This window comes from Anas platyrhynchos, chromosome 7 (assembly GCF_047663525.1).
Source record: "Anas platyrhynchos isolate ZD024472 breed Pekin duck chromosome 7, IASCAAS_PekinDuck_T2T, whole genome shotgun sequence".
NCBI lineage: Eukaryota > Metazoa > Chordata > Aves > Anseriformes > Anatidae > Anas > Anas platyrhynchos.
In genome coordinates, this window is record NC_092593.1 from 34,025,908 (window position 1) to 34,039,210 (window position 13,303).

The following is a 13,303-nucleotide window of genomic DNA, read 5'->3' on the forward strand; positions in this document are numbered from 1 at the left end:
TTCCTACTTCCTTCATTAAGACACTCTCATTTATTAACATAAGAGGAAATGGAAGCAATTGAAGTGCTAATTTTAGCTTAAACATTAAACTGATTTTAAGTGTTCTATAGAACAAATATCAAGGGAGTCTAAAACATATATATACACCTACTGGATTTCCACTGTGAATAGATACCACCACAGAAGAGTTAGAACAAACATTAACAGAAATTAAACATGGATCTAAAGATTTTTAAGTCCCAAGGGTCCGATCTATGATAAATTAATAGAATAGTTCCAAAGCACGCACAGGAATAGTTCTCAAAATTGGCTAATGTGCTAAAATGATCTTAAAGGGCAAAACAAGTATTTCAAATAGAAAGCAAGAGAAAAAACAGGACTCAGAGACTTTTCAAATGTATTTTGTAATGTACCGCATGCATTTTAATATATAGAAAAATGAAACCCTTGTTCAGTCAGGTACAACAGAAAATGGATGAAATGGGATACATTTCACATATGTAAAAGGCTTTCAAAATGGAGAGGTATTTCTCAAGCCTTTCTAGTGGCTCGGAATGGGAAAGGATGACAACATTTCAATAGTCTTGAGCTTATGAGATTTATTTCTCCATTTAACTTCTCTGGTAATTAGTCGATTTTACTAACTAGCCATTTACGTGACAGATGATTCCTTAAGTAAATGCAGCAACAGTCATGCAAGCTTGGGAATGCTTTTTAAGCAGATCTGCCAATATTGCATTTAGGGGTTTCAGGGATTAGTGATTAGCTGATTAATATGTACATTTTTGCTCAAAATGATAACAGCCAAGGATGTTGAGATGTCTGATGTTCACTCTGTTAACAATTGGTCTTTCGAGCTGGAAAATTGCCCAAAAGGCAGCTAACTTAGCACATTGTCAATAAGTAGGTACGAGGGCTTGTATATTACGTGAAATAATAAATATATCACACAATAGTCAATAGTTAAGAGAAGTGGAAGAGACTATAATTGATTGTAAGAAAATATATGTAACTATGCTCAGTTACTGCAAAAGGAAAAGCAAATATCTGAAGTTACTCGTGCTTTCCCATGTAGCTAAAAGCAGTGTTTTGAAACCCCTGTGGCTTCACTGAGTGAAAACCTGCACCCATGGAAGTCAGTGGGAATATTGTCATTACTTTTGGTGCAACTAGGATTGCACCTAGGGTTCAAGCAATAAGAGTTTTGCAGGGAATGGTGGCATTTTACTTTTGATTTATGAAATACATCTTGCTGTGGCAGTTTACTGAATTGTTGTAGGTTTACGTTAACAAAAACAGGGTCGTATCTCTCTGCTGCAAATGCTCTGATTGCTGTCATTTGATCCAAAAAATACCTCTGCCCATCATAATCAACATGGGATTTATGGCATGGTTCCCAGCAGTCATTATGCTTCCACATGAAGAGCATTGACACCAGAACAGATATCGCATTGCAGCACCGATGGAATTTGTGACTCCTTATGCTCAGAAGTAGGGAGAACGCTTTAAGGAACTAAGGAGACATCCTTCCCCCCCTCCCCCCTCTTTTTTTTTTTTTTTTATTTAAATTTATTCTTTTCCTAAGCATCCACCGGCCATTGTTGGAGAGTAGTTTGAGTAGTAGTTTGAGAGAACATTTTTGGATATTACATTGCAGTCCTCATCACTATAAGCTTTTGAGAACAAAATTCCTCCTTCCTTCCCTTTCTCTTTCTTTTGGTTAGAAACATGGAGAAAAAGGGCAAATGTGTAAGTCATATGAACAACTCATTCTTCCTGAACATGGAGAATAGCCCTGTTCTCCTGCATGTGATACAGAGAAGCTGTACACTTTTAAATGCTGGCAAATAGCAATGCAGCTAAAATACTCCAGATAAGAACAAGAAAAGCTGGAGAAAGTAAAGGTGATCGATCATTTCTTTCTAATTGGCTTTCTTGGAACACATCGCCAAAGCACAGGCCTGTGTCAGCCAAGTAAAGGTCAGTGCTCTTCCTGTACTTGCCACTGTGCGTGCACGTGGGATGTTATGCAATCTGAACAGTCCCTAGGATCTATTCTATTTAAACGTTGACCTCCCAAGGCAGGGTCCCTGCTTTTCTGCCCTGCTGCTTGAAAGCCTGCATTTACTCTCTAACTTAGCAGCAAGAGCAGCTTGTATGCCCCCTGCCCAAGGCTGCTGTGCTTTTGTAGCACCTCTGTGTCAGCACAGGCTGCTTCCCAGGCATTTTTTGATATTAGCTAGTTCTCAGCTTCAGGAGCACTTACCTGCCGTTACAGGGCTCTAGCATTAAGACACAAAGGAAACGTGTATTTTTCTTGAGTTTTATGTGTTAGTTGGAAGCTGGAAGAAAATGCCTGCCGTGACTAACTAAAAGATAATGAGAACAAATACTTCTGGTCAACACAGCAGTAGTCAGTAAGTTTATGGACACCAGTTACATTGCAACAGTATATTAATGGCATTTAGCAAGTACTTTTCAAGTCTTGGAGACTTGTTGCATATTATCTCAGGTTAAATTCAGCTCAAATTACAGCATAAAACTAAAAATGCCTGGTAACTTGATGTGATTACATGTGAAGCCATCAAACACAGAAATAATAAAACTGTATGTGCTATATAAATGTAATTTAGTGCTTTGAGAGTGATAGGGAGCACAGGTATGAGGCAGAGCATACAGTAGGTGACACAGCGAGTTGCATCCCTGCTCCACATGCCCTGAGGCTAGCCTTTGGGCTTTCAAACATGATATTGGATCTAGGGGGGGAAAAAGAATTGGAAAAAAATAATACTATTTCTCTGTTTGTAAGAAGAAAACCAGAATTTTGGATAAATCTAAAGCACTTTGTTAGCTTTCAATTCTGTTTTGGAATTAGTAAACTCCAAAATTAACTTTTTCACTGTTCAAGTTAATCTGAAGCAGAAGAAATACCTTCTTCCTTGACCTTTCAGTAGAGTCTTTGAGATTTTTCCTTTAAGAGCCTACAGATAGAAATGCTATAAATATGGAAATATTCTTACAAACTTAATGTATGTTTGCATCTGACATAAAAAATTCTGAGAGCTCTTTACTGTTTCTGTTGGAAGTATCACATTTTGGCCCAGACAAAAATTTAGCATAATAGAATTAAATGTAATTGACATCTCTAAAATGCCAGGTGTCTTACTCGTGTATTTTCTTTGATATGCATATAAATTGCAAGTGGTTCAGAAGACAATTATTGTAGTAAATTATGAGTCAATAACAGACACTTGAAGGATTTAAATAAATGATGATTTTTTTTTTCAGTTTTATGGAGCAAAACTGAAATGATAAAAATGCACAGTACTCTCAGACATTTGTGTGGTCTCCTGAAATTGCCATATATCTGATTATTTTCAAAATAATAAATGACAAGATCTTTTCTAATAGGAAAAGAAAGTCATGAATTACGAAGAAAATCTTTGTATTTAATACTGGAATATTAGTATGTTTTTATTGCCAGCAAGGTTATTATTTTTAGATTTTTAATGCTTTTTTTTTTTTTTTTTATCAAGGGCTTTTTAGTTTGCTTATATAAAAATGGAGATTCCATGCGTGTGAAAGATTTTTCCTTTTGTACAGATGGCAATATCTCCTTCAATAATCAGAAATACTGTCTAGGAGAAGAGTTTTGTACTAATATGTTGTAGAGATAGAACACGGGATAGGAAAGAAAGAAGATACGGTACAAAAACTTTAAAGCCGATTTGTAAAATTTGCCTCAAGGGATTTGTAAAGACTTCTGCACAGTGTTTGCCCACACCTATTTGTTCTGGCTTGTTTCATCATTTTACAAAGTCTTATCAGTTAAACCTCAGAACTGATGTGACTCTTTGAAAAGGGCTTTTTCCTCTCAAACTTTGCAGAACATTTTATTCTCCGTGTCAATCTCAGCATGATGCACTGGAGTTGACATTAATGGTTTTCTGTACATAAAAAAGCACTTGGTAATTTATATGAGAAAGCACTTTGAGGTATGAATTCATGTTTGATAGGCTCAATCTGAAGCTGTTTTCTCAAGAAACTAACTGAGATTCAACCTATAAGCCCACTGTTTTTATACGTATTAAAGGTCTGTATGTAGTAGATGATGCATCTGTACCCAGAAATCAGCATGGCACATGAGGGATAACTAACAGTAGTGCAAATAGCTTCTGGAAGCGTCTGAGAGGAAGGCTGCCCACCACATTGCAAAAGTGCTGCAGCCTCCTAGCAGCACTGAACAGCAAGAAATTCAGTAGTACCCCAAGGAAAGTTTGAGGTTCAGGAAGCATGCAAGATGACACATGCCAAGTATATGGAGTCTCTTGGTCCCTAGTTATTAATATGGTGCTCAGGAAGTCCATTTACATCGTCTTCTTAGTGATTATTTTTGCTACATTCCTCTCCCCACAGCGTTCCCTCCTTATTCTCATTTTGTTGAGCTATGATCTTAATGTTGACAAATTGTTTTTATTCGAGAGTTCAAAGAGAAAGACTGTTCCATTCCATAAAAGTCACTGTGGGATTTTACCTAGGCACAAGCCCCAGGAGAGTCACTAGTTTTTTTTGGTATCCTTACAGCTGGGCCCATCTAACTTAGCCTGGTGAGAAAACCCTAAGTGGCCTCTTTTGGACCATGGCACCTGTGCTTCTTTTTCTCATGTTGCATTAAGAAAGGTTTGCTGTCAAAATGATTGAGAGCAACTCAAAAAAAAAAACAACGTTTTTTTTTTTTGGTTGTTTGTCCTTGATGACCTGCTTGTACAATGCTTGAAGGAAGTTTAACCTATAATACCAGTGTTTCTATAAATCCTATATAAAACACAGGGAAAAATGCAAATTTTAAAAACAACCCCATAAAGGATTTGATAATGTAAACAATTGCAACTGATAAGAGAAGATAATTAAACGGAGCATGTATAATTTTTTTTTAATATTAAGGAAGTGGTAGCGCATGTAAGATAATTTTATTTTGTTTCTTTCACTGAGTCTTGTTGTGAGACACCTTAAAGGTAGATTTTGCTGTCATTTGTGGCTGGGTAAGGTGAAGTGACATCATAAACATAAAAAACATCACATCTAAAATCAGAACAAAAGATTTCTCTTTCATCGTTCAAATCCCAAACCAGTTCTATTCCAAGGAAAGGATGTACAGCTATAGATATAAAAATATACATTAAGGTAAAGTTCATTATCATATAACCAGCTTACATAAAGATAAATGGAACACAGACACTCTCCATTTACTGTCTAAGAGAAGTTTTCTGCTGAACTTGTGTTACATGAACGTAGGCAAAAAAAACATTTCACATGTACAATGCCAATTTTGTGGTGTTTACACATTCTGTAGAATCTCATCCACTTTCAGGTGGTGTCATCATGCCAAGCGTGTTTGTACACAGTCCCCCAGTCCCCATGCACTATGAGAGAGAGGAAGGAAATTTTTAACATTACTCTTTCTAGATGGGTTGTACCCATGAAGATGGTGGAATGAAAATTCAAGACATTTCCAAGATACTCTAAAGAGTATGACACTGAAAGCAGAGTCTTTTTGCTCTGTTTTGGGAAGAAAAAAAGTAAGAGTAGGATTTAAGATAAACAGTAATTGTTTATCTACTCTGCTTGTATTTTTCCCTCATTCTTAGTAAAGGTAATAAAATCATAAAAGTGTAAAAATGAAGGGAGACTCTTTAAATTTATTTTTCTCTAGTGGCTCCTTTCTTCTAATTTCCATGTTCTGAACTTGCTTAATTAAATCCTGGGAAGGTTATGTTATTAAGCATGGCCACCAAAGGTTGTTAGCCAAATGATACTGTAATTTATATATCTTAGGCTCTTCAGGGACATGTATGGGAAATTAGGACAGAATATGACTACACAGCTTTTAATTGTATGCAGATTTCTGCTGTTCTCCACATATATACTAGAATCTCTAGCCAGGACAAAAATAATAAATAAATAAATAAATAAGGTAAGCAATGTCAGAAACTTATTTAAAGGAACAAGAACTGGTCTTGCCTTTATGGAGTTTTATGTACATGTTGATAGAATGTGGTTCTTTATAAATTGCTCTTGTTGTAAGTAAGAAAATCTTTTACCATGCTTGTATATGCATATATATATTTGTATGTATGCATTTTTTTCAATTGGGTGCTATAATTCCTGTAATTCCCCTAGTAGACACAAAAATCAAAGACCTTTTCCTTCCATTCTTTCAACATTTTATTTGATGTGCAATTTCTCCTAGCCTTAATCAAAGTAAAAATGCATAATAGATTAGTGAGTTAGTATAAATTATGAATTGTGCATGAAATGGTGTGTGTGGGGCAAATCAAAGATGAATTTATTTTTGTTGAGGTATGTTTACAGATTAGACTGTCCTGATGCTGCTCAAGTTAGCATAATTTTGCAGCTGAAGGCATGCAGGCTGGCACTATCAGATCAATACAGAGAGTTTTCAGTGCAGAAGATATAGGTACATCTAGTAAACAGAAATAAATGGCAAAAAGGTGGGCATTTCAGTGACATGGGGAGCTACTGCAAGTTTGAAAATCAAACAAGGAGGGTGCAAACTAATGGCACAAGATGTCTCTAACATAGCTTAACAGTCAGAGCACATAAAATTGAATTGAAGAGCTATGGAAAATGATCTGAAAATGTTATCCGCCCTTTTTATCCTTTTTCTATTTTGCTGCTGAGGCTCTCGGGGGGGGCTGCAGAGCTCAGTGTGGGGTGGGCAGGAGGGTGCAGCACTGGCTGTGGTGGAGAGGAGCCCAGGAGTGATGGGGAAGGGTGGACAGTATGGAGGGAACTGGGGCAGGGATGCTTCCTACAATCACGGCTGTGGTTAATGGAAATTCAGTTGTCAAAGTCAGCCGGAGGGGAGAGGCTCAAGACAAGGATGAGCAATGTAATATCTTATCTCTGAAAGCAGAAGAAAAGATGTTTGGAGGGACTGGAAATACCAGGAGTAGAAGTAAAACCCACCAGGTATATGCTGGCTGTCCCCCAAGGTGCTGTTCCTAGCCATTCATCATGATCAGCTACTTGACCTTCAAGACACAGTCTAAAGTTTTCATCTTCATTTAAGCTTTCCCTGGTTATAAATTGAGTGTAAAAGGCAATTAAAGGGTAATTTTGTGGCAGTTGGCAAAGGAACTCTACCATGCTTGTTTTTTATGATATTTTTATGGTAGCTGAGAAATGGATCTCAAGGAATTCATTTGTTCACAGAACTGATTGTTGGCAGCCTGTTATTTGTGCTCTCAATTATGCTTCCCTAGTAATGCGAACGCACCCAAAAGCCTTAGCGATGGGTGCCTAGTTTCATAAATACAGATATAATCGTAACAAAGCCCTTCATCTGGGTGAATGGATTAAGGGTTCCGTGTGTCCCTGAAAATGGATATTTAACAACGTGCAGTACAGGTGATGGACTGTTTACCTCACCTTCTGGATTCATTGTACTGAATGCTGGTATTTTTGTGCCAATTTACAAAGCTAGCACAGGGATTTGTCCTAAGTAGGGGTTCCGGAAGCTTTGAGAAGTTGTCACTGACTGGATGTAATTACTATCCTTAAGGAGTTAAGTGTATTCCATAGCTTTAGTTTAAAACAGTGGGTATTTAAAATGGCAAGCATATTTATAGAATTGCCTAATAAAATATTTTAATTTTCTAAGTAGAAAGCATAAAATTGATAAAAATATATCTTTTGATCCTGGAAACAATTCAAAATGGGTTATAGAATCACAGATACGTGGAACACATCAGTGGAAGTGTTTTTTGCTTTTCATTTGGAGAGATTTGCTGACAGTCATGGAGAATATCCTCTTCCTCCTGTTTCCTCACCAAGTCAAGGAAGACTTAATTTGTTATTTATAATTTCGGTATCTGTCTAAGAATCACTCAAATCCAGGGGAAAAAAATGGTCATTTTTTATGCTGCTGAGTTAATTACATACTGAGTAAAGTGCTGTGTAAGTAGAATAAGGATATCAGAATGGCATCTGTGGTTGAAGGCTGTAAGTCATTCCAGGTGCACAGAGCTATCTGTAAATGGCAAATTTATTTCCTTGGCAAGTCTACATGACACACAAACTAAATGAAGATCCTAATTTCAGGATAACAAAATACAACAAGTAGTTCCTCTGCTATACAGGCATGAAAATCTCCACAATCATAATACATATGGAAATTTTATTTGTCCCATTTGCTTAAGAATTTTCTTTTAAGCCTTCATCTTTTTTAACATCAAAATGAAATCTGATTAGACTGCAATATCCAATTGCTGCCTTAGTTATTTCCAACTCCTTTTTGAATAGATTAATAAAAATAATAGAATTTAAGATACAGTGTAGAAATTGATTTGGTTACAAAATTCCATGCCCTTGTGAAGCATACTAAAAACAAGCAGCACATGATTTAATGCAGCTTTCATATCTATTTGCCTGTAAGCATTTCATTCAAAATTAATCTTTAAACCTGATGGTTATTATTTCCCCTATTGCTTGAGAAAGTCACAAAAATACGTACTTGCCTATTTTATTGACTTTTTTTTTTAATCTGGCTTTCAAGCTCCCCGAAGCAGTGATAAAAGTCAAGGGGTTTTACAGAGAAATGGCATCCCTTCACCTGGAGTACAATACCTGCAAGTACAATAATAACAGAAAATAGCATTTTCTATCTTATGAATATTAGATTGCTCTGATCTTCAGTTATCAAGCAAGGATGCTGAAAAAAAGAAATGCCTCTCTGAGTAGCTGCCAGTAGCTAGTACCTGATGGCCAAAACTTGTTACTTCCCTGACTAGTAGCTCAGTGGTCTTTGCTGGATGGCATTAAGTGAGATTACTCAAGTGTCTGAAGACAGGAGTAGGTCTGTCCTGAAGACTTGCTGGATTGAAGCAACATGACCATCTGTTTAAAGGGATTCATGCTTCTGGTTCTTCCCAACAAGTCAGCGGTTGCAATGGTGAACTGTGCAGTGCAGGCTGCCTGTTAATTCTCCTGGTGTATAAGAAAAGAAAAAGAAAGGTTTCTTTTAAGAAAAAGAAATTTCTTTAGAATATTTCTGTCTAGGTAATTGTCTTTGTAGTAGTGAAAATCTTTTTTTTTTTTCTTTATACCTGCAGTCACAGAAAAGTTGAGGTGCTTTAAAGCAGATGCTTTTTATTTGCTTGTTTTATATTTTCCTTGGATTGTCTTGAGCATGAAGACATTTTAACACCCAGAATGTTATTACATCAGGCTTTTTATTTACCCTGTTTATTTAGTTCATGCTTTCCACTGCCTGCAGTTTCACAGCTCAGTAATGCTTTCCTATCAATGGGACCAAACATTTATATGTCAGGGTGGAATATAAGAAAAGTAAATTTGTGTAAATTTGGGGTAGAAAAATATGTAAAGAGAACAGAACGAAATACAAGAAGCCTCGGACTTACCTTGTGTTAAAATTCTATCATGGCTGGAGATCGGAGGTATCTTATTTTCATGCTTTTCTACACCACTTTTTTCTTCTCTGCTGCACAGTGCTCATCACCAATGCCTTACCTGCATTTTACAGTTTTGCTGTGCCTTTTAGGTATGAAATGATATTTCCATCAGAGAGACCGATACCTTGCCCAGATGCTGAACTTCACATTTCAAACCGGAAAGAGAAAGATCTGATAAAGTGAAATAAGTGTTGGAGGCCTCATTGCTCCTGATGCTGTACAGAAAGCTCAGCACTCACTGGCCACGAGCTTGTACCTCTGTGCTTAACAAAACCTTAGTCAAATCTTCAGACTTCTGAAGTTGTATAAGCACACTCTGTTCATTACCTTACTTCAGAAGGTAATGTTCAGCCTTCATACTAAAGGCTAATTCATTAGCTTCCCTCAATTATACAGAATTACACACGTTATTAGAAGTATATTTTTATTACACCAAGCTACTATTCCATTACGTTCATTTATAACAAAAGTATCTTAAAATAGGGAGACAGAAGATTTTGTTGTTGTTGTTGTTTTGATTATTAGCAATGTTATTCTGCTCTTAGGCCTTAGTGTGAGCTATTTCTCTTTGTAACTGGTATTAGACACGATCTAGGAACATGGAAAAAGATGTATCAAAGAGCCATTTAGCTCAGTACCCCGATTCTGGCACACGCCGGAAATGGATGCTAGAGGAGGAATATAAACGTCAGGCAAGTGATGTGTTTTGGTCAGTGGTACCTCTGTACTCAGGACTACAGCAGAGTGGCTCAAAAATTTCCTTTGCTAATGGTGGTCTCTTTAAAATTTAATAACATGTAATAGGAAGTATATGCATAAAGTTGCTTCCCGATAGCATAAGCTCTTGCATGATTATATGAAGTAGAAATTCAGATCCAGATTCACCTTACTGAACCTCACTTACCACGCTGAAGTAGTTGAGTTTGGGGCCAGGGAGGAGGAGGAGGCGTACCAGAATTATCTGTGGAGAGAAGAGAGCTTTTCAAAAACGTTAATCAATAAACCCAAGGAACTGGTTAGATATATTGACACTTGTTGGGACTTAGTAAATACATACATACAAGCAACTCTGTAATGGATGACAGGATTAATATCCTGCTGTCCTCGCTCCACGTGCTCTCCTGTTGGGTTGACTGCCTGATGCCTGGCTTAGGGGAGCAGAGCTGCCTTCAGCAGAAGGAGGTGTTACAAATCTTGAAGCTTTGGAAATAGTAACATAAATGTAAGCCACAGTTTCACTACAGATAATTTTTATTTTCTCACGATCTTGTTGTTTTTAAGTTGAAGGTTTATATTTTAAGTAGAACCAAATTATCAATAAGTTGTGATTTGTTCATTTTGTCACCGTTTTGTTCCCAGTGCAAGAATTAAATGTCATTTGCTATGTGCCCCTTATGCATATCTTTCATGCTGTGAGGAATTTAGCTTTTTAGAAGCTGTCGGAGTACTCTCTGTAGTTGCCCAACCCCAAATCCATCGACAACTTTCCTTTACCACAGGAGAAAACAGCTTTTTTTTTTTTTTTAGGGCTTGCATTGTTGGATTGTTGGATAACAATGTAGAAAAGTCGTGTATCTCATAAAAAGAGAGCAAACCTAACAAGAAGATCATTTAAAACAAAATCCTCCCTGAATTTTACAATATCACTTGAATATCTCTGTATAAACTGATCTGCAAAATAAAGAAATAACAATGACAGGGATTGCATAATGTTTTTAGGGGATAGCTTCTGGTGTTCTGATGTTACTGTGCCATTTGCTGTAGTTTCACCAAAAAATGGGCATTCGGTCTGTTATTGGCCCTAAAGCAAACAAAGTGCTAAATGGGTGGGAGGAAAGTCCCATGATAGTGCTACTGGCATGAAATGAGCTGACCCTGCTAAAATACAACAGATTTATGTAGTGCCTACCAGGATGAATATCATCTTGTTGAAGTGAAAAGCCTACTGTGAGGATGCAGGTGTATCTGAATTCACACACAATGGAGAAAAATCTTAAACGGCATCCTAAACAACACATAGCATTGTACAAAGTAACTCAATCCTAATAATAACTTTAAAATGCTCCTATTAACTCCATAACTGCAAATTCATTTTGTATGATCTTATCATAAAGCTATTCAAAAGCCAAGCAGGGAAGCTCTAAGTCTCAAAATCTTAATGTGATGAGAAGCTCCTAAAACAAGCTTTGTGTGGCTGTTTGCAGCTGTTTACCCAGCTGTCTCCAGTGATTACACTAGCCTCATGAGGTCGTTGGCATCTGATGTAGATTGAAGCAACCTTGCAACAACCCTAATTTACCCTGGGAACAGCACAGGCTGGTGGGTGATTGAGTGGGCCCAAAAGTAGTGTGGCAGTGCTGCTTGGGAATTAGCACTCCTTTGTTACTGCTGGCAACGTGGTTATGCTGAGTGTTAGTGCATTGGTGGTACTTGCTGGAGAACTACTTTGAGCGGGTATGGGGCTAGTTCATTGACTGCTAGTCAACAGCTGATTTTTATTTATTTTTTTCTAGTTAGTTAAAGGAATTTTTTTTTCTTCTTTCAGGGACAGGATTTGGTATTAGGGCTGTGGACATTCTGTGTTACCTTTCACATAAGACACACAGTTGTTCAAGTCACCTTCTGCTCATCTTCTCTATTGCCACAGCTACCTGGCGGGCACAAGGCAGGCTTGAATGATTCAGAGCAGGTGAGTCATGTTTGTTCTGTCTCTTGCAATGCCCTTGCTCTTTTATTTATGTGTTGACTATGCCTCTAATTTGGGGGTGAGTCAGTGGGTTCATCAAGCAGATATAAAGTAAGGATGGCTTTGCTCCAGCTTTTCCCCAGGGAAGCAGAGATGTGATCAGCTGGAGCCCCTTGTCTCTGAGTGCAAAACTGAATTCAGTGTGGTATTACAATATAAACAGTGTTCTCATCTGCTCCTAAATTACCTAATCTGCTCCTTACTACCTCAATAAAAAATGCACCCACTCAGCATTCAGATTTCCTCTGCATAGTGATGGGGACAGTGGCTAACACTGCCTTTCATGCTCTGGACTGATGGTATGTTACTTATGCAAAACATGGCCTACCTGGATACTGCAGTCTTGATACCTTGAGCGTGTCAGACTCTACAGCTCTTCCTTCTGCTGTGACCTTTCCTTGACAAGCAGACTGTAGAGTGGCATCCGATGGAAATGCCCTCTGTCCCTCTTGTTGAATGTATGTATCCTTAGGAATGCAAGAAGTGGAAGAGAGCAAGCAAGAAAGTATCTGGTTTGTGCTTCAGCTGTTAGAAAATACTTCTCAAGGGAAGGTAGACATTCTGGTGTATTTCTCTTCCTAAAATGATAATATCTAACATCCCTTTAATACGTAATATGTAAGCAGGCCCTGGGTGGAATGCTTTGGTGGATGTCAGGTTACAATATGTCTTCTAGGCACATTGAAATTTTCTTCTTGAATAAAAATGAAATACTGAATTTAAGTATCACTATGATATTTTGCCTTGGCTCCCAAAATATAGCTCAAGGTGTGAATTCCAATGGTAAGTTTGGGATTTATTTGAACAGACATAGCGCTTGGCACTGCAGCTGCTAGTGGAGCACAGGGGTAGCTAAGCGCTAGGTGCTTCTCAGCTGAGATACCTATGGTGATATGAATAGCTCTGCTGGATATGGCAGTAAGTGCTTGCTAAATGAGTGCATCTTGAACAGTGTGGCATAAGCTTTAACCTCTTCTGCTTCAGTGTGCCCAGCAGTGAAATATTAACAATAATTTTTAGTACCATTTAGTATCTTTCTGAGAATAACTGATAAGTTTATTTT

General features: G+C 37.5%; 1 protein-coding gene and 1 long non-coding RNA gene across 10 annotated transcripts in view; one reads left to right on the forward strand and one right to left on the reverse strand.

The window, feature by feature from the left end:
* ZNF804A (zinc finger protein 804A) overlaps positions 1-13,303 on the forward strand; it is a 448,502-nt gene that overhangs the window by 241,434 nt on the left and 193,765 nt on the right. For 8 of the 9 annotated variants that reach the window (XM_072040465.1, XM_072040467.1, XM_072040466.1 and 5 more), the window contains one exon: positions 12,040-12,183. The gene's annotated coding sequence lies outside the window, so the exon portion shown is untranslated. Of the gene's footprint in view, positions 1-11,786; positions 11,949-12,039; positions 12,184-13,303 lie in introns of those variants that run through there. The other variant, XM_072040473.1, reaches the window with a different exon arrangement.
* Positions 5,055-13,303, reverse strand: part of LOC110353859 (uncharacterized) — a 51,744-nt gene continuing 43,495 nt past the window's right edge. Inside the window, exons 3-6 of the long non-coding RNA XR_005267147.2 lie at positions 12,569-12,707; positions 10,552-10,694; positions 9,129-10,472; positions 5,055-9,009 (exon numbers count right to left, since the gene is read on the reverse strand). This is a non-coding gene — a long non-coding RNA (uncharacterized lncRNA). The remainder of the gene's footprint in view (positions 9,010-9,128; positions 10,473-10,551; positions 10,695-12,568; positions 12,708-13,303) is intronic.